This window comes from Nicrophorus vespilloides, unplaced genomic scaffold (genome assembly GCF_001412225.1).
Source record: "Nicrophorus vespilloides isolate i.1.1-1 unplaced genomic scaffold, Nicve_v1.0, whole genome shotgun sequence".
NCBI classification, from domain to species: Eukaryota; Metazoa; Arthropoda; class Insecta; order Coleoptera; family Silphidae; genus Nicrophorus; species Nicrophorus vespilloides.
In genome coordinates, this window is record NW_017096774.1 from 217,633 (window position 1) to 244,368 (window position 26,736).

At 30.9% G+C, this 26,736-nt stretch overlaps 1 protein-coding gene across 1 annotated transcript in view; it reads left to right on the plus strand.

Moving 5' to 3' along the window:
* Window positions 1-217: 217 nt before the first annotated feature.
* Window positions 218-26,736, plus strand: part of LOC108558152 — a 122,406-nt gene continuing 95,887 nt past the window's right edge. Inside the window, exon 1 of the mRNA XM_017914974.1 lies at window positions 218-308. The gene's annotated coding sequence lies outside the window, so the exon portion shown is untranslated. The remainder of the gene's footprint in view (window positions 309-26,736) is intronic.

A 26,736-nucleotide genomic window follows, 5' to 3' on the forward strand; every position in this document is an offset into this window, starting at 1 on the left:
TATATACAGTATTCTGCTAGAGGACAGGACAAATTGATTGAAAGCGAAAAACGGGGTGCAAATAGAATTGCGAATCAAGGCTGAGTTGATACACAAACCAGGACCGTTGATTAAACATACACACACATACAGGCCAACATATATTGGCAATACCCGAAGTCACGGATGGAAAAATACATAATTGAAAAGATTGTTTGGTTTTGCAGGAGGGGCTGTCTCTGCAAGTGAGTGTTTGTGGAAGAGGAAGAGCTAGAGGAAGAAGTATCGTTCAGTTCTCAACTTCGTTCGGATGCCAGCAACGCTATAAGGTAGGAATTTCATATCAAAATCCCATTCTGTTTAACATCGAACTGAATCATTCAAAGTTTATTTTTCTCCAAATATAGTATATTTTCCTTTAAATAAAAATCCGTATCAATTTCTATAACAAAGCAATCAATTTACTATATGATTGATATTGCAACGATTTATTTAGAAAGTTGAAAACGTATATATTTTATTACATATGTTTTTGATATTTGATCTTTGTTTCATTTTATTGGTTTCATTATTATAAATTATTTGAAATATGTTTTATAACTGAAATGTGAAACTTCAAATAAAAGTTGTGTTGGAGTTGTGAAATGCTATCAGTGTTTATGATATATCTGATTTCAATGGAACTGCATTTTAATGTTCTCTCGTATGCAGGGGTAATGTATAAACGTTAGGGCCTGTCTCATCCGGAAGGGCGGAAAATATCGCAGCGGACTTTTGGAATTGATGGCAGTATAAATAGTTGCTTTGCTGCCGTTTGTTCCGCGAGCTTTCAGTGAAAACAAGGGATAACAATATCGCCCTTCATCCCGTGAAACGGCGGACGATGTATTAGGTGGATGTCTCGAGAACCGGCGAAATAATAAATTGCAACAGATTCTCCCTTAACGATCGTCCTCTTTTCAGAACAGGTTGTCCTTTACCCCACCCAATCTTCCCACTTCTTCATCGTCATCTCCGGCCAATCCACCTCCTCCTTCGTTTCGCCAATTCCAACAAATGAACAGGTATCACACTTCAGGATAAAATCTCTCACACTCTCGTCCTTCCGGAATTTAATATTCATAACTCTAACAAAGCTGCATGAACATTATAGCTTCTCATTTGAAATTCTACCGATTTCCGTTACATCACAAGTGCAAAGATCCTGTCATTAATTAGTTCAATTAGTTGATTATTACTTACGTATTTGTAATGGCGCAAATAAGGACAAATTGAAAATTATAAATAAATTTAACACTTTAAAATTGACTTTTGTTATTAAATTAAGCTAAGAAGATTAGTTAATGAGAAGAACAAATTAAATAAATGTTATTTATTGTCTCAGAGCGTTTGTTAATTCCATTAAGTAGCTGTAAAATGGTTACGAGTAAAATTAGCGATGGAATAAATCAATGTTAACAGTCGTAAATTAATGAGACGTTTAATTATTCGAAATTTAAATACTTAAAGAAAGCCCCCAATAACAAGCAATATAACGAAACGAGCAATAAAATGAAATATTGTAGTTTACGGTTTCCGGTGTCTGAACTTAATTGAGCTTTAATGATACTATCATCTTGTTTTATCGCGGATATTTTTTAACAATCAATGTAAACGAAATCAAGTTTTTAACGTATGGTTAACTTATTTAAATTGTTGTTTGTAACAGTGACTAAAAACTTAAAACACCCTTGATCTTCCTTATGGGTTCTAAAATTAGAAAAATGTTTTTAGTTATTTGTTTTTATTGTTAAATTAATATTTATTTATATTATATTAGTTAATTTGGAAGGTTTTAATGAAAACTATTCCGACTCCTCCGGGGATGTGTCAGACGGGACAGTAAGTTTTTCTACGTTTTTCTACACATACCCTTTTTTCTGGGGTTCTATAAATTTAATTCAATAAGTATAATTTGAACTGAAATTAATTTTTAAGTTTTTGTAGAGTTATCACTAGGTGTTAAATAAATACTACATATTATATAACTTCTAATTTAATGTATCTTCTGGAAATAATTATAGCCGAAGTTATAAAATTATTAAATTTATCTAAGGTAATTTTGTACCAAGATGTTCTATTTTTTAATTTATTGAAAAAAATCAACCAGTGTTAGTAAAAAATTGTAATGAATGTACTTTTTGGAATTACAAAAATGTTTTGTAATTATTTTGTTAAATTTAAGTTAACACTTGTGAAATTCTGTGTTATTTACAGTATGTTCTGGAATTCAGCCAAGAAATTCTGATTGTAAATTTGATAATATAAATTTATTTTATGTATGCTGTACAAATATGTTTCTTGCTACGTTTTTTATTTATTTATTATAGAACTCAATCAGTTTAAGCGAATGCTACAATATTTTATTTATACAACCGTTATTGAACAACAACTATGATTGGATACAAGCGTTTGAATACGATTATTTCCATAAGTTTGAAAGCTTTTGCAGATAAATGGCTTCGGCTTTGCGCAATTTACTTCACTTTAAAATCAATTTGTTAAAGCTTTTAACGGAATAATGTAAGGAAAGCCTTTTTAAGTCCGAGGAACTAATAGCCTTCCACATAAAAGTTTATTTTTATCGTATATATGTGTATGTCTGTCTGTATGTCTTTCCATTTCCTCTTCGTAATCGGCCGAAAAGTAGCGGGAATCGATACCAAAAGGGACCGGACCTTAAATATCCAGTCCATATAGTGCACAGGATTATCGATAGAATGTGTGATGTTAGACGGTCATTAATGCAAAACCGTGCATGTGGTATGCGTCGAGAGGCTTAGGCTATATCCTAGGGGCTGATATTAGCAGATCGTGAGAGGATATCCATCCCTATACGTCCCCCAACACCAGAGGACACTCATATCATGCAGACCAGAATTTACCTTATGCATACACCTGATATATTCCGACCTTATCCTGATAAACCGAATGTATGGCCGCTGGATACATACATATATATATAATATAACTATATATATTATATATATGTGTGCTCTTGGAAACGGTCATTCCACCCACTTAAATACACATCCTGCAGCTAAACTGTCTGTTCCAATTCCAATTATAGTTTCTCATTACCATATTATCTATGATGTAGCATCGGAAAGTCCTTGCGACTTGCAGGAATTTATTTGAGCAATGTGAACGTGGAATGTCCCTGTTATCTTACAAATTTTCTTGGATCATATTTAAAGCTGATTTGTTATTTAAGGGACGATTAATGTCCGTTTTCTACTATCCTCTCAGATAAAGCACAATTAATTACGGCCCTCCTCTGCAAAGCCGATTTGTCTCGGCTCGAGCTGCTTCCAAAAACGGAGTAATTTACTGCCTATCGGAGGAAAAACAACGCTCAAATATTAAGTGAACATTTAAGCAAAACCCGATTCTGACTGATGACTCTTTGTACGGACATTCATATTAAAATGTGTACACGAACGCAAACGATCGATGTGTTTGCGTATACCAGAGTTCTCAGGAAAATGGTAATAGCTACAAATCTCGTTGTACATTTAAATTAAAATCTGTATATTTATCTTTAATTTAAGTATTCACACTTGTTATTGTTATTTTTAAATTTGAGTTTATTGTATGAAAACGGTACTTATTCTAAATTCAGTAATTCACATAAATGAAAGAATTTATATTTGGCTAAAAATTCAATTAATCAGAAGTTTTTTGTATTTATTTTTTATTTACATTTTTAGGTTTTATTATTTAAGATTAAAAAGAAAATTAACATTTAAATTTGAAGAAAATATAAAGGTATTATAATCTGCTCAAACAAAAAAATTAAGTTAGATGTAACCTAAATTATTGTTTTGGCAGCTAGCCTTAATCTTATGGAAAACAGCCAACATGTTCATATTGTTATTAAACTAAACTTTGAAACATTTTATATAAGTTTATTAAAATTTCAAAGTTTATGAAAACAATTTGATTTATATCATTTCTTCAACATTCTATATTTAAAGTTTTACATGCACACGTTTCAATTTTGTATTGATTTCTATATAATAACATTGAACTAAAGTAAGGAAATGTTAGCTTCAAAATACGTAGTTTTTTTTGCAATAAATTAAAGTTTTACTTATGTTTACCTAGATTTAACGATGAGGAAATTTTAGTATAAAAATATGTAGATTAATAGACAAGTATAAACTAGTACAATTTTTAAAACTAGATTGTATTATTTGAAGGCATGTTAAGTAGTTTTGAATGATTTATGTTTACCACAATAATTATAAATAAATTATGTTTAATATTAACATATATATATATAAATTATTGTTTTTGGCAACAACCCTTAATACCGCACTCATGGTAGAATAATCTTCTGGAAGATTGCCAACAAATGCATATTGTTACTAAACTAAACCAAATGAACTAAAAAATATTGTTTTTTTTCTCTCTCACAGGATGAAGAACTTTATTTTATTGAGACACTGAAATAGTAACTAGAGTTTACTAAAAAAATATATAATTTATTGACGCAATAACTTTTGCAATTCAAATTCGTAATCATACCATTTGTAATGTCCCGAACACCGCAATGCGAGGGCCCAACTAAACAAATGTTTAGGGCCCTCAAATATCTAGGGCCCACGTCATCAATTTATTAACTGTTGTTTAGAGCAGTGATTCTCAAAGTGACCATTGTGGGGGGGGAGTCGCAAAAAAATTGATGACAGACGGGATGTTTTTCTGCGTTTTGCCATATTTAAGGGCAAGAACCTAAAAGTTTGAGAAACATTGGTTTAGAGCTCAAATTAAAAAAAAAATACAAAGTGCAACTTTGTCTAAGTGCTCCACATTTGCATAGATCTTATAAAGCCACACGTCACTACTTACAAAATTCGAAGCGATTTAGGGGGCCGAATAATAGTTTGAAATTCCGCCACTGAATAATAGATAGTAGGATATATTCGAATATTGAAAAAAATAACAAATTTATAAAATGTATGATTATATAATATTCATATTTTTGATTTTTTTGTTTAATGGAGTTTTATTATCTAATTACAAGAATTTTTTATCACATACATCTAAACCATAATTAATATTAAGTTAAATAATGTAAATGGTTCAGTTTTCCAACTAAAAGTTTATCGACAACAAATCTAATTAATATTATAGATTGAAAATAAAATTTCTACTTTTTTTTAAGTAAATAACTTAAAATTTACAATAGAATTAAAAAAAAAAATCATTCTTGAAACATAAAATAAATAGAAGATTTTACAAGCTACAAACTTCTGTTGAATCATTAATAAATGTTTTTTATCACATACATCTAAACCATAATTAATATTAAGTTAAATAATGTAAATGGTTCAGTTTTCCAACTAAAAGTTAATTGACAACAAATTTAATTAATGTCATAGATTGAAAATAAAATTTCTACTTTTTAAGAGTTTTAGTCTGCATTTTTCTGATGTATAAGATTAGAGTCGTACATCAATTATAAATTCTTTAACAAAGACGTCATTAGAAAGTAAAAGGTTTGGTAAATTTCAATCGATGAATGATGTGTCAATTGTACTGGTCTTTTCATCTCCTCAAAGTATGTGCTTTTGAGATAAATGAAGTCTTTGAACGCACTCATAACGTAATTCCACGAACGGCCCGAAAGCCTGCTAATACAGAAGATTTTAATTGGAAAGCCATACCGGTATCTCGGCACCATAAATTGCATGTAATGCAGTGGCTTGTTTTCGGAGGAAGGGCGGTTAGAAGGACGGCTTTTGTGGAGTGCCCCGTCGCCATGTAATTACAGGTTTTCGCTCGGCGACGAAACAAAGCGGCTCAAAAATCAACCCCGTCAAGTTAGTTACGTAACGATTTCCTCGCATTAATTGCATCTGAAAATATGTCGCTGAAAAAAAAAGAGAGGTTTATACGTGAGAGAGAATTATATATATATAGAAATGAGCGAAGAGTTCGTGTCGGGGCGTTGGAAAGTTTGGCAAGTTCAAAGCCCGGTATATTTTCGTAACCAACCCTCATGATGGCGCGCGGATGGTTTACAGGTGCAGCGCCTGAAACTTAATGAAGTCGGCTTATAATTAGAGAGACGGTAACTATTTCGCCCCCTCCCGTCTTTGATCTTCAAACAACCACTCGTCTGGAATATTATCGCGCGTCGGGTGAACTGAGCACCCGATCAAGGGAGGGACGGGGCTTTGCTCCAAGTGGAAGAGCGAGGTGATCACGAAAAAAAAAAGACAAGGAATAAAAATGAAGTGGGAAGAAACGGGTGGAAGAAACCTTTTGCAGAAACGAAGGAGAATGAGGAGTAGACGGCAGCAGCAGTAGCAGCGAAGTCTGAGATATTAAATCAAGTGAACACGTAGCGAGGCCGGCCACCTCCTGGATAAATTATTGAGAAGTTCCCCTTTTTGGGGGTTTTTCTATTAAATATTCTTTATTGCAGTGGCATGCCTCTGAACATACACATACTTTCCGTTGATTTGGGTCCTCCGCTGAACGAGGTTATCCGAATGCGGTTGTACGTGTGAGCTGAATGTCCTTCCTCCTCCCTCTAACCCAGTTTGGACCTTGTTACAACTACTACCATTGCTTTTTCGTCTGCACGAAACACGAGGAAAACATTCAGGAGGTAAACGTAACTGGATAACGTCGGCCAAATCGTAAACGGGAAAACCCCCATCGAGATTTAATTACCCTTCTCTTCTTTTCCATTTAACTCCAAACTCCACGGACGAAAGTTTTATTTGCGCTGCGATATTATTTATGGACGAATTTCCCTTCTCCGTTAATCAGAAAACTTTCTGGCAGAACTCTCATTACCCTCAGATTTCCTTTAATAACCGTTGACAGTTTTCTGTTTACATTTCTACTATCATCCAATTTAACAAAGTACAATATTTCACAACAATCTTAGTCCTTCTATTTAAAAGCCTTATTACATATATATTTCCTACAAAACTTTGCAAGCTGTATGAAAAAAATATCATAAAACAATATTTATACCTAAACTGCAATAGAATCAATCCAATTTTTATTTAGAAAAATATAGAGTATAAATAGCATTTAAACTTAGAAAACTGTTTTACTTAATAGGAAAAAAAATCAGAACTATTATTAAATAAAATGTATTATGAATATTAAATTTGTTGTGAATATCAATGTAAAGTTGTGTGGTTGTGGATTAAATGCATATAAAAAGAACGAAACGAAATGCAAGTAATGAACTTAAAGAAACTATTAAAAGAACTTTCTAAAGAACTGATTGTACTTTACAAAAGTACTTCAGAGCGAAGCTCGTTGAGGAGAACTAGAAAGGAGTGGAGACTATAGTAATTCTTTTATGAACAATCCTTAAAAGAAACAAAAAAAGGTGAGTATCGCCTCAGTTTCATTAAGAAGTAAATAACTTAAAAATTACAATAGAATTAAAAACAATTAATCATTCTTGAAACATAATATAAATAGAAGATTTTACAAGCTACAAACTTCTGTTGAATCATTAATAAATGTCTATAAAATAAGTTACGAAGACACAGATTTAGTAGCAAATTAATGTTAATAAATCTTATATAAACAGAAATTACAGAACGAATTTCTTATAAAATTGTCTTATAATATAATAGAAAATAATTTATTATTATTATTGAACAAAAAAAGTATAAATTTTGTAATGTTGTATTTGTTGTATTTGTTGTGTGTCGTTGTTTTCTTTGTTTTATTTTTACTGTTGCTCTTCATATAACTTATAGGCTAAGTTATAGAACCCATTCGAGACCCTTTAGCTGCTCTTCAGGATAGCCCATACATCATTTTGACGCTTCTTGCATTATATTGGACAGTCTCGCATTACTTGTTACACGAGTTTTCTTAGTCACACAATAAATCTTTTTATTTCATTTAGCGGAAAACTGTAAATTTATTACCACTACTTTTTTTTTCTTTAAACGAAACAATACATTATTAAATACAAATTGAAACCGATTATTACAAAAAAAAATAATATTGTTTATATTTATATTATTCTAATTATTTCACTTATTAAATTAAATTAAAGTAAAGAATACATTGGTTTTTATATAATACATGGAGAATTATAAAAGTTAAGAAAATTTTATCTATAATTTTTTTCTGTTATTCTATAGCAGACAAACACCAAACTGTGGATCGCGAGCCGCATGCGGCTCTTCACGAGTGGCTCACCTAGTCACAACAAAACACAAATATTATGACTGAGATTTTTAAAAATTATTATACCAAAAAGTTTAGGTGCGGCTCTTGCTGCAAAAAGTTTGGCCACCCCTGTTCTATAGTTAAACAAGGTATGACATAAGATGGGTGACTAATTGAATATCTCTGTAAAATTTCTGTTTTTTGGGAATGAGAAATTTCATAAACCGATCATCTATGCACAAAAAAACAATTTTGTATTTTTCTTTAATTTTCAAACCTGACTATAGTGAATCTGGATTGATCGAAGACGGAATATAAAAATTATATAACTTCAATATTTACAATTTTTATAATTATGTATACAGATTTTATTTTTTTGTACAAAAGATTTTAATTAGGTTCGTGTAAAGTTGAGTTGGTAATAAAGATGAAAACATGCTAAGTTTCTGTTACATGACATGTAGTTGACCGTGACCAATTTCAAGGTTAGTAATTACGAGGAGTTCTCATTAAACTGCCGAAGCAGCAGGAGCAGCACGGTTCGTTGCTATATTTCAATACGTGAAGTATCTTCAACAAACTTGTTAGAGCCAAAGTCTAGACTTTGATAGTAGCAACAAACTCTATTTAGTTTAGAACATTATGCCGAGTTTCCAATTAAAATCTTATCGCAATTATATATCTTATTGTCTATATATTATTTCTTGTTTTTTAAAAATATTATAGAAAATGTGCGAATTTTCATAAATATTAGATAAATTAGTTAGTTCTTTAAAATTTCTTGAAACATTTTTAAACAATTTTCTGAGTTAATGAAATCATATGGGAAAGCTAAATTTGAATTCAGTAACTTTGAAAATTGTTTGAAATATTTTCATAAACATTAGATAAATTTCTTGAAATTTAGCTTTACTACCAATTATATGAAACATTTTGAAACAATTTTAAAAGTTATTTAAATAAAATGAGAAAGAGCTACATTTCAGTAATTTTGAAAATTGTTTGAAATATTTTCATAAAATTAGATAAATTAGTAATTTCTTTAAATTTCTTGAAATTTAGCTTAACTACCAATTATATGAAACATTTTGAAACAATTTTCAAAGTTATTGAAATAAAATGAGAAAGAGCTACATTTCAGTAATTTTGAAAATTGTTTGAAATATTTTCATAAATATTAGATAAATTAGTAATTTCTTTAAAATTTCTTGAAATTTAGCTTTACTACCAATTATATGAAACATTTTGAAACAATTTTCAAAGTTATTTAAATAAAATGAGAAAGAGCTACATTTCAGTAATTTTGAAAATTGTTTGAAATATTTTCATAAACATGAGATAAATTAGTAATTTTTTTTTAATTTCTTGAAATTTAGCTTAACTACCAATTATATGAAACATTTTGAAACAATTTTCAAAGTTATTGAAATAAAATGAGAAAGAGCTACATTTCAGTAATTTTGAAAATTGTTTGAAATATTTTCATAAATATTAGATAAATTAGTAATTTCTTTAAAAAATTTTAAAATTTAACACTAATTATATGAAACATTTTCAAACAATTTTCAAAGTTACTAAAATCAAATATGAAAGAGCTATATTTGATTTCAGTAACTTTAATATTGTTAAAAAAATCTTATATAGAATAAAAAAAAGTTACTAAGAAATAATACTAAATATATACGTTTAGTAATGTTTTACAGATAATGTAAATCTAAATGTATGAGATTCAGACAGAAAAAAAGGGATTGTTTAAATTCTTCAAAATTTGAGCCAATAAGAATGTCTAAATAAAACAAATAATTTAAAACATTTATAAATTTTATATAAATTCAATAAAATAAAAATTTTAAAAACAAAACGGAAAACTTGTAATAATGATAAATAAATAGAAAATTAGTAAAATAATTTTATTTAAATTTAATAAAAAAAAATATTGAATAATAGTAGAAAATAGTAAAAAAAATATTATAAAATAATTGACAGTATTCAAATTATTAATAATGTTTCATTCAGAAAATACACGCTTTACGTAATTTGTAAATGAGAGTTTTCACTAATTCATTTATGATTTGATAAATTGTAAATGCCGATTCGTAGCAAGTAGCGTTCGTTCAAATTGGTATTTGATGTTTTTTAAATGTACATCCGAATACAATACAAAAAAAAATAATGCTCGAAGCTTCATTGCGAAATAATCACGGACGAACTAATTAAAATTGGATTGATAAATACCGTAGATAATCGGAACGGATCGGTTATTTATTAGTCACTAAATACGACATTATTAATTAATGAAAATCAGTTGATGCACGGACTTTTAATTGAACATTTTACAAAATAAGGGATGATATTTCAGTTTAAATTGGAACTTTTTGGGAGGGCGAAATATCGCCCCCCCCCCCCTCTAAAAATCAGATGGGAAAGGAAGTTCTGTAACAGCATCTACGGCTTCTGCTCTTTCTTCTTCTTTTTTTTTTGCACTCGAATAAAAGTTCTAAACTTATCCTCTACGCCGATCATAATCAACTTTGTTGCGGCCTGCGGCTATCGACAATGGCAACGTTCCTTTTTCCGGAAGAAGACGGGGATGAGGAAACAAATAAAAAAAGACGTATGGGTAAGAAAGAGAGAGAAGCTGGAAGCAGATTTCAATCTACCGAAAAGCTCTAGCAGCCCCTGTATCAAGCGAGATCATCTCGGCGAGATACTGGAACGATTTTTGCATTTACATTGTGAGGTATAAAATATACTTCGGTTTTTCGGTTGGAGGTGCCAGTTTCTTTGCGTCAATTCCCCTGTTCGGTTTGCATAGTTAACTCGAACGCTGCAGGATTTTAAATCAATGTTGATTTATTAGTTCGCTTTTAATAAGAAAAGCACACATAATGTATTTTAACTTTTCCCATTAAGGTCTTTCGGGACGGACACAGAAGGGCATAAAACATAAATCGATCCCAAAAATACTTCTACATGTTTTCTTTTCTTCATTTCTCTTTCGTTTCCTAAAACCTTTTCCCCGTTTGTTCGACGTTATTTTTCTGGAGAGGTCTGGCACCCACTTCGAGATCTCTCCAAAAGATTTACGGGTCCAATTAAAGATTATTTCCGGTTTACAGACGAAAAAAAAAGGCTGTTCTAAAAATTTCCACCGATTGACTTCGCGAAGGGATCTGATAATTACGATATGAAGGTCGCAAGAACTTGGGATCCGGGGTTCAATTAAAATTGTGAAGGGAAGAGAGAAGAGTAGAGTAGAGAGGGAGAGACATGTGGCCTAAATACATTTATTAAAGGCAAGCTCGCTAACGAACACAATTCAATTAGGGGTTAATCGGGTAATTGGAGTTAACGTTGTAAAGCTGTGCTGCTGCTGCCGCCGTTCACCACTCTCCTCGTATGCATTACACGACGACTAGTTTTAGCTTTTGCAACTTTTGAATCGATACAAATTTCAATTACGTACAACAGCAGCAACAACAATATACGACAAAAAAAAATAATCAACGTTGCTTTTCAATTAGCATAAACAACAGCAACAACTATATTTTGTAAACTACAATATGATTCTGGGCTAATTGGCTGCAGGACTTTCGCATGTGAACTGCTTTTATTAAATTGAAAAGAAAAACATGTTTTACATAACGTATGCAAATTCATATCGACTGTATGACGCATCAGGACGTATAGATGACCTCGGCCCACTATTTCGTGGCATTCCATTATTTACTCAAAGGACGAATCGAACATTTCAAAATATTCACCGTTTGTAATATTACATTTCTGTATTTTCTCAGTCTATTTTTATTGAAGAACCATCATATTTGCAAAGTCATTTCTTTACTGTGGAACTTCAAATAGTGAAATAGTATTTTCTCTTAAGTATAGTTGACATTTTGGCTTCTCGAACTCAAATATGAACTACAAATTTCCAAGTCCAAAAACTGAAACTTGTCTTCCTAAACTTTGAAATCTTGACTGATCTAAAATTTAACTGGTGATTATCTTATTAGTTAACAACTGTTAATTATTACTTTCAGATTATAATTGGCATATTGCAATCTTGTGAGATAATTGTGTCGATTCAATATGAAAGAACTTAGTGAGTAGAAAATCATTATTATTATCACATGTCATCATTCTCGAGAAAGGGTCAAAAATTGGAAGATGTATTTGAAATTGTATTATCTACAATATGTTATGTGAAGATCATAAACACAAAGCTAATGGTATGCTTCTATTGTATAAACGATCAATAGTGTTTGAAGGACGACCATATTATAATATGAGAATATTATTTCACTTCGATCAAAGAAAATACATTGTAAGTAAGTATTTTCAGGACTTCAGAATGTTAAAATCAATTGATTTTATCCATGTTTTTCATCCTATGATTTATTGGTGGCATCGGTTAAAATTATTTATCGATATAAATAATTCTATTTAAATAGAAATGGATGTCACAAGGATATGAAAATAATCTGTTTTATTTTAATGAAATTTGAATATATAAATATGTTCTCCAACACGAAGCAGCGTATGGAACGGAAAGTGCTATTGCGAGCACAATTGCAATCCTGAAAAACATGACAGGAATGACTGGGATGACAGGTTGGCTGCTATTGTAGGGAAAGAAGAGTAGATTGGTAGAACGGCGCTAAACAGAAATTCAATTTGCGAGAAACAAAAACGCCGAAGTGAAACGCAAACGAAAACTTTCCAATTTGCACGTCTCGCTTTGTTTAATTCATTAACGTCGGGATTAATAATAAATTAACGAGGTGGAGGCCCACCCGACTTAAGACTCGCGCCCTCTTTTGTACGGCGCGATAAATTCGTATCCCCCTGAAGTGGCTGACGGCTCGAGGACTGAGACATAATACAAGCAGAGAAGAGATGAAGAAGTAGAAGATGTGAAGGGGAGAAAAAAAAATGTAGCAGGGGAAAAATCGCAAGAAAGCATTTGTTTCCTTTAGTGGAAGCAGAGATGCTTCAGCCTTATCTATTTGTTTAGAAGCAATTAACGCGAGTGTCTCGCGCCGAAGGAGCTCAAAAAGTATTTGATAAATTATTCTTTGACGGTGCATTGTTCCCTCTAACTGGCAGGAAGGAAACTGAAGCCGAAGGGAAAATACGCATCTATTTATTTTATTTTCTTATTATTTGCTTTTTCCACCCTTTTCTCGGGGTCGGAGAACGGAGAATGGCGGGAGCGATGAGAGGTTGGAGGATTGCGAAAAAGTTATGAAGTGTCTTTAGGAGGGGTTCATAAGACAGGCAGATTAGCCTGAGCTAATTACCAACCAACACAAAGCTTCTTTTCAGAAGGCGGAGGCAGTCCGGTGTCGGGACAAATTGCCGTTGCAACCGGGGGACCGTTTTTGGATGGAAGAAAGCGGGGGCGGTTTTGACCCCTTCCGCTGACGGCCTTCCGTGCAACTCCCGAACAATGTGCTCGTTGGTGTGCGATCCGACCTTTTGTTCAACGCAGATTGGCGTGCACAGTTCCACATTATCGCAGATTACATCTCTCTAAAACCCACCCCCAACCAAAAAATAATAATAAAAAAAGTACATATAAAAAATGTACGTATGGCACCCTCCATAAGAGAAAAGGAGAAAAAAGTGAATGGGAGTGAGATGGAGACCAGAAGGGAAACTTGAAGGGAATCCACTCTATGGATGCCACAATATTCTCCTTTTTTTTTTTTGGAACAACTTTTCATACGTACGTACGACCGCACGAAGTGGCGTTCGTTTTATACAAAGATGAATATGAAAATGGGGGTAGACGGGAAGGCCGTAAGTTAAAATGAGCTTACCTTTCAAATCAAGTAGCCTATTATGTATACACGAACAGACTGACGCACTTATATATACATATATAGCCCATACACATTCCTATGAAATTGGATCAAAGACGCGGAGAGCCGCTACGAAAATATGTTTTGATGCGTTAACCAATCCGGCTTTCACAAGAACATGACTAATTTGAGTCAATGGAATAACTACAGTCTATATCACTTAATATTTCAAACATTAAATCAGTAATTTAATTACTTGTTATAAACAAGTACAGCTAGTTCTCACATAGTACGGGCAACTGTTTGAAACCAGACTTTAAAACCGTACAAAAATAAACAATCTTCGCATCATCATATAATTCTTCACTCATGTCTTATATTAGAACTAGAAACTGTTTACGTATGTTTAAATTGTGTTTGTAACTTTTCTTTATTTCTCTAACAAAGGGTAAATGTTTCCTTGAGTAGTCATTTTCGTAATTACCGAATCCGCAAAGTTCAATAATTTAATTATATCCAAATTGGAAATGCCTCGAGTTAAAAGAACAACATACGATGCTTTGAAGCTTACCTGCTTACACAACGGGTGCTTTGCAATTTTACCCTTTACCGATCAATTTAAACAGGAAGTCGATGGAACTTCGTCAAGCAAAGGAAGGGTCTTATGTTAGAACTAAAATTTACTTTACCCATCAAATATAAGTTTACAACTATTTGAATACTATTTATATATTAGTTAGAATGAGATTATCCACTTTTAAAAATCATATTAATTGTAGTTTATTATGAAGAAATATTGTTTATATGGAATCTTCTTAGGTTCATTCGATTATTTATAATCAATAATTATATTATAATGAGATTTACAGCTAAATCTTATAGAAAAATATAATTTAAACCCTTACTGTAATAAGTATACATGTCCCAAGTTGGTAAAGGGTTGAACTTCTAGATTTTTCAATCTTCAATCTTTTCTTAACTATAATATAATTAGAAATATTGCGTATTAATATAGATTTTTTTAAAGTAATTTTCTTAAAAGTTTTCATACACTTAAGCATTTGGTGTAATTAATTAAAAAAATGAAATGTGGTAGTGGATGGATTTCACTAAGGTTTTTTTTACACTAATTGGTCGTGACCTACTTACGTCTGACATCGCTCTATGGATTTGTTGAATCCGCCATTAATTTTTAAACGGAAGAACACAAAAGGTCACATGAGAATCCTCTGGGAACAATTTAGAAGTTGGCTTGCTTTCTTTCGTGAAATATGGCAATACCTCTTAGTTTTAGTCCTCACTGTTTCATCCCGACAATGGGCGAACTTTGCAGAACGGTATTTTTTATATAAAAGAAAAAACTCTTTTAATATATTCACATGAAATTATGTTTAAAATACACAAATTTAAGAATTTGTGGGCAAAAAGTTAACTTTTTGGATAAAATTAAGGCCAATAAAAATTACTAAATAAGAATATTTTTACTTATTGTTAAAAAGCTCATAATAATAAATTGCATCAAAAGAGACAAGCAACAATTTTGTCAATTAAAATTTAGTTTTTTTTTTTATTTTCAAATTATGAATCCGTAGTAATTGAGGTCGCACTATAAGAACTATTGCTGTATATTATTTATTTTATATAATAATTAGTTACAATTATAAATATTGAAATGTTATATTATTTCTAATTGTTTCTAATGGTTGTTAACGTTTGGTTTATAATGAATGTTATTTTTTTTTGTTTATTTGATATAATTAGTTTTGGAATTTGCTGAAATCTGCATCTCGTGACCCAGATTCCTTTCACTTGGTATTACCTGATAGAAAATGGCGATTCCATAGAAATTCCCAAGAGGAATTTGATGCGCTGCAAACTCAGCCAACCATATAATTGTAATGTATGTAATTTTCAGCTTTGCTCTTAAATTAAAAGCTATAAACATTCACCCTATAAATAAATAAATATTTAATCGTTTCGTAGATAAAAGTTTGCTGAGTATCAAATGGTTTGTTAACACAGAAATAAAAAGAAAACGTTTCAACGATTAAAAAGAGTAATATTTGCGCTCATTTTACTTATACATTACCATTACTTTTTTTTTAAATCATCATCTCCCCTTTTGCCGTTTCATTTATCCGCAATGACGGAAATAATTCCCTCCATTCCTTCCTGTCACGACACTCCCTCCTCTCTCCACCTTACTTACTTTCCGCCCTTTTTTAAGTTAATTTAAAATTTAAAAAAAATCGTTCCATTCAAAAACGCTGTTTTTATTATTTTGATAATTTGTTTCAGAAAAACATAATTAATTAATCATTAAATGATTCTGAAATCAATATTATTTGAAACAATTTTAGCTAAAAATATGTTTGATTTAAATAATTTTATTAGATTTATATTAAATAATATAAATTCTTGGTTGGAATTATTATATTGAAATTTTTTGCCCTACATTGAGGCTTGAGAAGTCGGAAAGTATTATTCAATAAATATGAAGATTTTTGCGCGAGAGCTGAACGATGAAATGGAATAACAGCGAGAAAGAGTGCATGAGAGGAAGAACAAAAAAAAATATACATGTAACAAGGAACGTGCAGATATATATAAATGTGAAAAGGCAAAAATGTAAGAGGAAAATTTCGCTTTAATATTTGCAATTCAAGGCGCCTTTGAATACTCGCATGCAAAATATGTATGTATCACTATGGAGGCCCGAATACATTTTTCAAGTTATCGAAAAGTGTACGATATTAGATTATTGTTTTTTCTATCTTATCCCTTGGATTCCTTATCTTCGCACTTTACATACATCTTTCAGCAAAACTGTCTTCAGCGCTCAAGAGTATTCGCATTTAAATAACTAATAATGCATAAGTCTCTTTTTTATGTTATAAAATACAGGAATACCTCAAATAGTGAAGCTTCACTATAGAACGGTTTAAAAAATTCCAAATTTAATTGATACTTTCTAAAAAAAATAGTACACAAAAATATTTTTTATATATAGGGTGTCCCGACTTGACCGGAAAATATAAACTTTAAATAAAACAAAGTTGTGTTGTTTCATAAATAACTTCAACATGACTACTGTACGATTAAATCATAATTTTGGTGTTTTCTCAAACAAAAGTGTGTTTTAGATTTTTCCTGTCTTGTTGGGACACCCTATATAATTGATCGTTTTTTCTCTATATACAGTCAAGTATCTACTTTAAAGTCCTCGATTAGTCCGACTTCATAATGTGTACTATCAGAACTGATTACCTGTACTATATGAGGTATAGTTTTATTATTCATAATTTAGTAAAGTTTAGTACATTAGGATATTGTGCTAATGAAAATAATTGAAGACGCCATCTATTGAGCTATTATTAAATTAAATTATGTTTTTGACAATTACGATAAGTTATATCATGATGCAGTTATGTCATGAAAAAAACATATATTTAGTTAGATAGAATTGAAATATTGTAAAGGTTTACATAATCAAAATTTGATGAGGACATATGAGGGCATAAATAAAATATATGTATATACAAGAACTGCCTACTCATTAAATTTAGGTAACGAAGCACAATACTATTCTACATATAGTCCATTAAGCTAATTCAAACAATTGAAATGCCTGCAGCCAATTACATTACCAATTTTATTGCCAACTTTTTTTCAATCAATCGAAACCTATGGACCTGTGCCAAGAGCGGTATGATGTTTTGATGTTTTTTCTAGGCACGTCTGTTTCGCCGATTCCAATATTTTCATCGAAAACAATAAGTGGACAAAAAAATGAATAGATGTAAGTTCCATCAACTCAGATCCATTAAAACATTTATTTTGTAGTATATAGAAAAAAAATTCTTTAGTTATTTTTATGAAAACAATAACTTTAATAGAAAAAAATAATATTTTTTTTTTGAGTAAATTGTGTTAAATATTATTGCTGAAAGAAATGATTTATAATGAAAATATATACATTTTGTTGTACTACATGTAACTAAACCTTAACTGATAAAAGAAGACAATTTTTTCTAATATATTACAATGATGAGTGAAAATTGAAGCATAATATTTCACTCTTGAAAATACACATGTCGACTGACACAAGCAAAATTTTTAATTAAATCCTGTGGGAATATACACGAATCGACAGGGTCGTTTCTCCCAGAAACAGGGTGTTGTCTGTTCTTCCTCTCGTTAAATATATATTTTTTTTTGGTGTTTCGTTATTGCTGCTCTTGAAATATTACGCGGTGGAAACAATGGAGCTGACGTTTCGCGATTTCATCAACGCAGTCAGGGTTTTAATTAAGGGCATAAAGTAAATTAACAATGGAGTGGCGAAATGAAAATTTTAAGGCGCACAATGGGTACCAATTTAAGGTGGCCCTTTACCACCCCTTCCCTTACCTACCCTATACAGTAGGATTGAAACGTATTAGGTGAGGTAATTGTATCCACGTCATTCCATTTTAATTTCCTCAAAATTCCATACCTTAATTCCAATTAGGTCAATTCTCTGTATATATATTTTTTTTTTGCTTTTTCTGCTTCTCTGGAAATGTCGATAAAATATGTCGAGTGCGGACAATATTTATCTATATAGATTCTAGAATGAAGGGATGAAATAATGAGAGGGATAGAGACAGAAATTGGAAGAGTGAAAGAGACATAAATAGGAATAGTGAAAGAGAGGTATAATAGGAAAGAGAGAGAGAGAGAGAGATAGATCACTTTGGAACGCCATCACGGAAGTCTCATTATTATCACAGGGAACAGTTGAATATAAAAGTGTGCACTCGACGTTAATGATTTGGGGTCTCGTTCGGTTGAACGCTTCGCGGACATAATTGAGTTTCATTCGTATTTGCAAATATAGATGGATTTCCAATGAACACAATGAGCGAGAGACTTTTTTCTTGTCGCATTTTCATTTTAAATTTTTACAATTTTCCATTTTGAAAATAACATAGTTTTAGAAACCTAATTGCTATTCACTATTTCTATTTCCAACTATAAAAAAATTCATTCATTCATCGTGTGAAATGTTTGTAATCCTGAGGCTATAACTTACGCGGTACTTGACAAGTTACTTGGTGACAGACAATAAAAGAATACTACTTATATTTTCATAAGTTAAACCTTATCGAATTCAAATAATTGTCGTAAAAGTACTTGTACAAGTTGTCAAGACTTTAACAAGTTTCGATATCAATAGAATAGTATTTAATTATTAAGTTTTAAATTTCAAACACTCGAAAAATTTGAAAAACCTCATGTACTTTTGCAAGTAAAACTAAAGAAATACTTCATGAATATATTAATATATTAATTACAAGTACTTGTACAAGTTGTCATTTATAAAATTAATTGTAAAATTTGTTGTTGTTGCAATTTGTTATATTTGTGTTGAAAATTATTACTGAATTCAATTTAGGATATGTCTTTTAATAATAAAGTTAAACGAAATATATTATGTAATTTATATAACGCCATTTCAAAGTAGGGGGTTCCCATGTATCAGCATCTACATAAATCCAAGCTGTATTTGGACTAAAGCAAAACGGAGTTTTCCCGTCATGCTGTTATCTGAGAAACTTGTTTAACTTTGAAAATCCTAACTAGATGATATCACTTAATGTATTCAGTGAATGATGCAATTTGCTCAAGTCGCGGAGATAATACAATGTTGGTAAAAAAAAATGATTACAAAATATATTTGTCTGTTTGTACTTAAAATAATATTACAATGAATTTGTATCATTTTTCTGAATGGAGAAGATTATGCATCATATCTATGTAAATTTTACGATTCAACTGGAATCTAAATCCGGTCTTCAGTATACAATGTGCAAGCAACCTTTCTACAGGATTTTCACCAATTTTTGTCTATGTAAAAAGTGAAATATGTATGCATAAATGCAACGAATGTTTAACATTCATTGAATTGATTACAATAGAAGTTTATTATATTTCAATTTAAAAACGTGAAGAGGAAGAGAGGATAATAAAATGGACATGTAAATTTAATACATTTTCTCTCAGAGGTGGATTTAAATTTCATTTTCATCCGGAATACATTTGTGTTAATACAAGCTAAATCTTATCTAACGAGAACACGGATTCATATTTATATGTACATACAAAAGCTTTTATGATTACATGGTAATGGTGTCGGGATAAGTGTTTGTCTTCCAACTTCTTTTTATTTCTCTTAACAACCCAGTGGTTTTTAAATAATCTTAATATAAATCACTTAGCTTTGAGTTTTTTTTATACACAACAATTAATTGATTTGCTCTTTTTGTTGGTATAGTTTAATTTAAGAGTAAATATTAGAGATATACCTCGAATAGTACGGATTTGCTCAGTCCGTATTCACTATAATATGATTTGAAATTTTTAGAACAAATTTTTAGTTGATTAGTTCGGCTTCTAAACACCCGGACTATACGAGGTATTCCAATGTGTAATACTGAATTAGTTCCAAAACTAACAATAGATGACGTTTCATGATAATGTAGAGTTTTGTAAATATTTCCCATTTTTTAATCTGATTTTGTTATTCAACTATCAAAAAGCTAATTTTGTTATGTAATTTCAGAACAAATTTTCTTCTGGCTACTCCACTGTACTGATTTAAACATCGTATTTCTGTAATGTTATAATGATGTTATTTTTTAACAATAGTTGATTGACAAATTCTAACTGTGAAGTAAATTGAAGTAGTAGTTCGCATGTTGAAAAATGTTTAAGGCTATTAAGTAATTAGGGCTGATAAAGTGATATATAATAACATTAAATTAATGCTGAACAATGGCGATTCCGAGTCGAAAGATTATGTAGTTTTTATGCAAATCGTCGTCGGCAGCGCAAGAAGTAATTGCAGTGGCATTAAACTAATTATGGCCGACGATTAAAGCAAGCCATGAATTAAGGACGTTAATGTTTACAATTACCGGAAACGGAAGACAACAATTACGATGGCTGCAACCCTTTCCTGATACAATTGTCGATACATTTATATCTATATATACATAGTTTTTTGTTACATTCCCGGAAATTGAATGTTTTGGGTTTTGTTATTGTCATCGTTTGTTTGTTTTCTTCGGAATAGGTTTTTGTATCAATGTGTGCTGCTGCTGCTCCACATTGCGAGCGCTTTTCTCGTTGTTGTTTTTGTTGTACCTTTCGTATGATTATTACTTCCGTTGGCATCCATTGTGGCCGTTCCATTATTATTATTATTGCTATTTGTCTGGTTGTGCTGGGGAGTAATAAATCATGCTTGGATTTGGGGGGATGTTTGCGTCGAGTAGAGGAAAAATCCGGCGATATATTTATGAAGCTGCCACAAAAGATTAAAATATTTCAGTTTTGTCATAATTTAAATTATTGCCGCGGTTTTGCACCAAATGCACTATGCTTATGTGTGTTCATATATACATACACCACCAAACGCACACTGGCAGGGATCATTTCACTACGCGCTCTCGGATTTTGTACCTATGACACAAATCACCAACATGGCGTGATTGATAAATAAATTTGAAAGGGATAAAAAAAAAGAATACACTGGGCCAGCGCTTATATACTGGACGTCATTGGATAAATCGTTAGGTGCTGTTGCTTTTTTTTTTAGTTGGTATTGAAAATTTAATCAATGCTGTCAATACACAATCAAAGCTTTCGAACTGTGTGCTTTATGTCAAATTGACTTTTTAGCTGAAATTTGTTGTTTTAGGTCTACATAATCTGTTTGTTTTCATATTTCATAATACTTATATAACAGGGGTAGCCAAACTGCGGCTTGTGTCTCTTCAAGAGTCTTGTCTGACTAGTTGAGCCACAACAAAATACAAATATTATATATATTTTATATTATGATTGAGATTAAAAAAAATTATTATACCAAAAAGTTTAGGTACTATAGTATATAGCAGTGATGACCTATCTGAAAATATTTAAGTTTTTCGTACAAAACAATCTGAATCATAATGTATAATGTATATATTTTATTTATTAGTTGAGCCACAACAAAACTTTTGAAGAGCCGCATGCGGCTCGTAAACCACAGTTTGGCTACTTCTGGAATATATTATTATAATTTTAATACTTATACTAAGGGGTGATTAATACCATTTGGTATCAAAAATAGGGCTTTAATCCTGAGCAAGCTATATAATGTGTATATCAAATTTGAACTTCGAAAAATTTTAGTAAATGTACACATTAACTAAATAAATAAGTATAACAATAAAATGTTACAATTTTTTTTATTAATAAATGACCTATTTGCATCAATTATTGATTTAATCTTGTTTTATGGCTTCAGTTTAAATGATCATAAATGAATTATTTTGTGGACAAAAAAAAGATGGAAAAAAATAATTTGGTTATTCTCAAATATTAACTGAAATTGTGTCAACTTTTGGTTTATTTATACTTTCTTTAAACTAAATAAATTAACTATAAATATTGAAAATCTAATACTTTTTTGATTGATGTAACTTTTTTTCCTTATTCCTAATTACCTGACAAGTTAATTGAGACAACGTATTTATTAAAACCTACATAATAATATTTTTTTATAATAAAAGTAATTTGTAACTTGTATTTGTATGTTTATAGGCCAAAGTTTAATTTAATGAACGTCAGTTCTTAGTTTATACATCAAATAAACAACGTATATAAACACGTAAGCAAATAAAAATAACGCATGTTACGTAACATCAGCTTCGCTTGGAATTCGAAACAATTCCAATTACGTCTCAGTAAACAAACGGGTATTAATTGCGTGTCAATTATTCTGGAGAGGAAGTTTGCACAATGCGTCCGGAAGATGCAGCGAATATTGTAACCTTCAGAATGTAGCTGTTATCTTTGCCATATAAATAGATGCAATCAAAGTGAAATGCATTGGTATTGTTGTTTTGAGAGAGTTGCCCAAGATGTAACCGAATCAGGAAACATCGGGATTTGCATAGTCACGTTATAAACATCGAGAAATTAAGGGAACGGATCCGGAACGGGAGAAAATAATAGATCGAGCGCGATTCACTTTAATTGCATTCATTCAATGCAATCACTTACGGTGATAAGATTTCCTCACAGATTGTTATCCCTAGTAATTGATGCTCTTGTCTAATGACTTGCATTGTTAAACGCTGTAAATTATATATGTAGAAATAATTGCATTTCAGAGTATTCGCTAGGAAAAGAAAATATGACTACTTTAACTCTTTGAGGGATGGTGGGACACGCATTGTCCCACCTTTTAAATATGCCTAGGATTGGTATGTCAAAGGATGAATCTTAATAGGTAATACCATCCGATGTTGAGTCAGTTGACATAGTTGTCTCATTCCGTACTAGAAATTTAGGAATTTCTGTCCCCTCAAAGAGTTAAGAAGAAAAATATGATATTAAAATTTTGAAAATAACTTTGATATTTTATTAAATAATTATGTTAAAAAAAGTAAAAAAAATAAAGTAGTACAACAACGAGATAAGGTCCATTTATTACCTCCGTTGGACGCATCACACAGAAGTAATAGATTTGATGTTGTCTTCGTTGTTGCATCCTTTTCCTTTGATCTATTCATTTCAGTCTCTGAATATACGCATTTTGAAATTTAGGGACTGAAACGAATAGAATGAAGGGGGAGGATTGTCCTGCAACCTTCATCATTCAAGGAGTTAAAATGATCACTTCAGCCTAAAATCAGCGTAGTTACTCTGCTTTGACACCCACGACTTCATAACCTGCACCTTATATTCAACGAAGAATAGAGTACTCAACATAGTAGATCGACGAATCTTTTTAAATATTTACTTTGTACTTTTAGTGTATTAATGCGAATCATTAGCATTGTAATGAACTCATGGTTCGCTTTTTTTTAACCTTTATATGATTAGTTTACAATTTACTGTTATGGTATTTTCTTGAATCACATGTTATTTCTTATGTATAATGCTCATATACAACAATACCTCGCATAGTCCGGTTTCGATTTATAAAATTTATTTTTTATTAATTATATAAAATAAATCCAATTTTAAATGAATACAAAAGTATACTTTGAAAACAAAAAATTGAAACATTAATGTTTTTTATAGATTTACATTTTTGAAGACTCCGGACTATGCGAAATATTCATGTTATTTTATATTCATTATATTTATATTATATTCTTTTTATATTTGCATGAATTTTAGGTGAATTAGAACTGCAATGAGTCATTTTCCCTGGTGAATTGATAAAACATTCCCATATACCCGTAAGTATTTTTCTCTTACGTATTACAAATTAGTAATAAACTTATTTTCTTTATGAATTTATTTACTAGGAGTTACTACTCACTGTATATCTGTAATTTTATTAGCTATTGCTATCACATCTACTGTACATTATATAATTTTTGTTAATATTATATTTCCTTAAATTCCACTTTTAACCCGTAATTACTACGGACACATAAATGAAACGCAAATACTATCTATGGGTCAAAATGACCCGTTTTTTAAATTTTAAATATGAATGTGTACAACAAACTCTGACTAATTCTTATTATTTAAATAATTTAACATAATTTCCAAATGATTTTATTATTAAAATCAATTTGGTCATTTTTTTAGCAAGTAGAACAAATTGGTCTTTTACTTTGTCAAAATATTTTCAGTATTCTTATAACATTTAAAATTATGAATAAAGTAGTGCAACAACTAGATAAGATCCATTTATTACCTCCGTTGGACCCATCAAACAGAAGTAATAGATTCGATGTTGTCTACGTTGTTGCATCCTTTTCCTTTGATCTATTCATTTCAGTCTCTGAATATACGTATTTTGAAATTTAGGGACTGAAACGAATAGAGCGAAGGGGGAGGATCGTCCTGCAAGAGCCATCCACCAACCTTCATCATTCAAGGAGTTAAAATGATCACTTCAGCCCAAAATCAGCGTAGTTGCTCAGCTTTAACACCTGCACTTCATATTCATTAAATTAATACGTTTTCTCTAATATCTTGTGTTCCTCGATTAATCCTTTTTAAATCCTATCTCCTATTAGTTACATAATATTTCCGGTATTATTATAACATTTAAACTTAAGAAAAATGTAAATTTCATTCTAGTTTTAAAATTTGTTGTGATTGTTTAATTTTAATATATTTTTTTCTTTTCTTTCCAAAGTTATTTTTCTTTTATACAATAATATTCTCTTTTAAATTTACATTTGTTAGAACAAAGATTGTTAGAACTGAAGGATTTTTGAAAGAGAATTCAACAATTAAGTGTATTTGCATTTGGCGCTCAGTGAAATTGATTTAGTTCAAATCAAAATGTTTGACTTTCCGTCAATTTAATTACGAGGCGATGGCTGCAATTGGGTTTTTGAGGGATAAAAAGTCTATATATATATATAAACCGAATAAACAAATAAAACAGAAGGTAAAAGGAAACAGGGCGAACACATACAGAAAAAAAAAGTACGGTTGAGTGGGCAAAAACCAGATTCAGTCAATTTTGTCACCTCCTCGCACTACGTAATTTCCTCTCAGTGTGCCTCGTTTTGTAGTGCAGAGAGCGTACGCGTATGTATGTGAGTGTGTGTATACGTATATATTTTTTATATATGTGTGTGTCAAATCGAATCGGAAATCGTTTGGATGGGCGTCCGCTTTGACAGGGAATGCGGAGGGCGAGTTCGAAGAGCTAAATTTTCCAAGCATGGTGATGTCGTAACACGGTAGAAAAACAAACATAGGTGGGTTGAGAATGGGGATGGGTTTGATTCCACCCCACTTGTGCGACCCCAATAAAAGCAGACCAAATTTGGGCTGCAGGAAATGCGAAAATTGTGTAAAACCAAGGAATGTTCGCTTCTTTTCCTCTCTCCGAGTTAAGTGACAAACATTGTTAGCTTGATCAAAGGAAGAGGAATCGATGGTAGGGCAACCTGTTTAATTCTTTTGTAATCCCTTAGCGTCCGCTGGTCGCACTTGATTAATCTTTATCATTGCTTTCTCGCTGAAAACAAACAGGAAAAAAGAGAAGAAGACGCGCTCATGAGTCCATTGGAATTTATTTTCCTCGAGAATCAATCTGTTACTGCATTGACCGCTGACTTAACACTCATAAATCTCAGGAGTCTCAAAGGATATTCCAACTACGAGAAAGACAATCATACATAGTGCTCGATAAATGAATTCATCAAATAAAAACTTTTACACATAAACAAACGCATATATTTATTTTTATTTCAATATTAATTTATTTTTATTTACATTTTTTTATTGGAAATACTTTATTTCTTCTCTTTCGATACTAATAGGATTTAAATACATAGAATGAATTTTATAATAAAGAAACGTTACATAACAAAATATATTTAAAACTATGTGATTCTCATTAGAAATCTTATGTAATTGTACTTATGTAATTGTATTAGAAAAATAAACTTAGATTTGAGTATAAAATATAACAATACCCCATTTAGTCCGGATTCTATGACTTATGAGCGAAAGTGGTTGGAACTAAACTGTGTTAAAATTTCCAAAGTTTTCATAAGAAATCTTATGTAATTTTATTAATAATAAAATGTAACTAAAGTCTAATTTAACAAAATATAAATTAAATTAGAAAAAAACTTAGATTTGAGTATAAAATATAACAATACCCCGTTTAGTTCGGATTCTATGAGCAAAAGTAGCTGGAACAAAACTGTATTAAAATTTCCAAAGTTTTAAT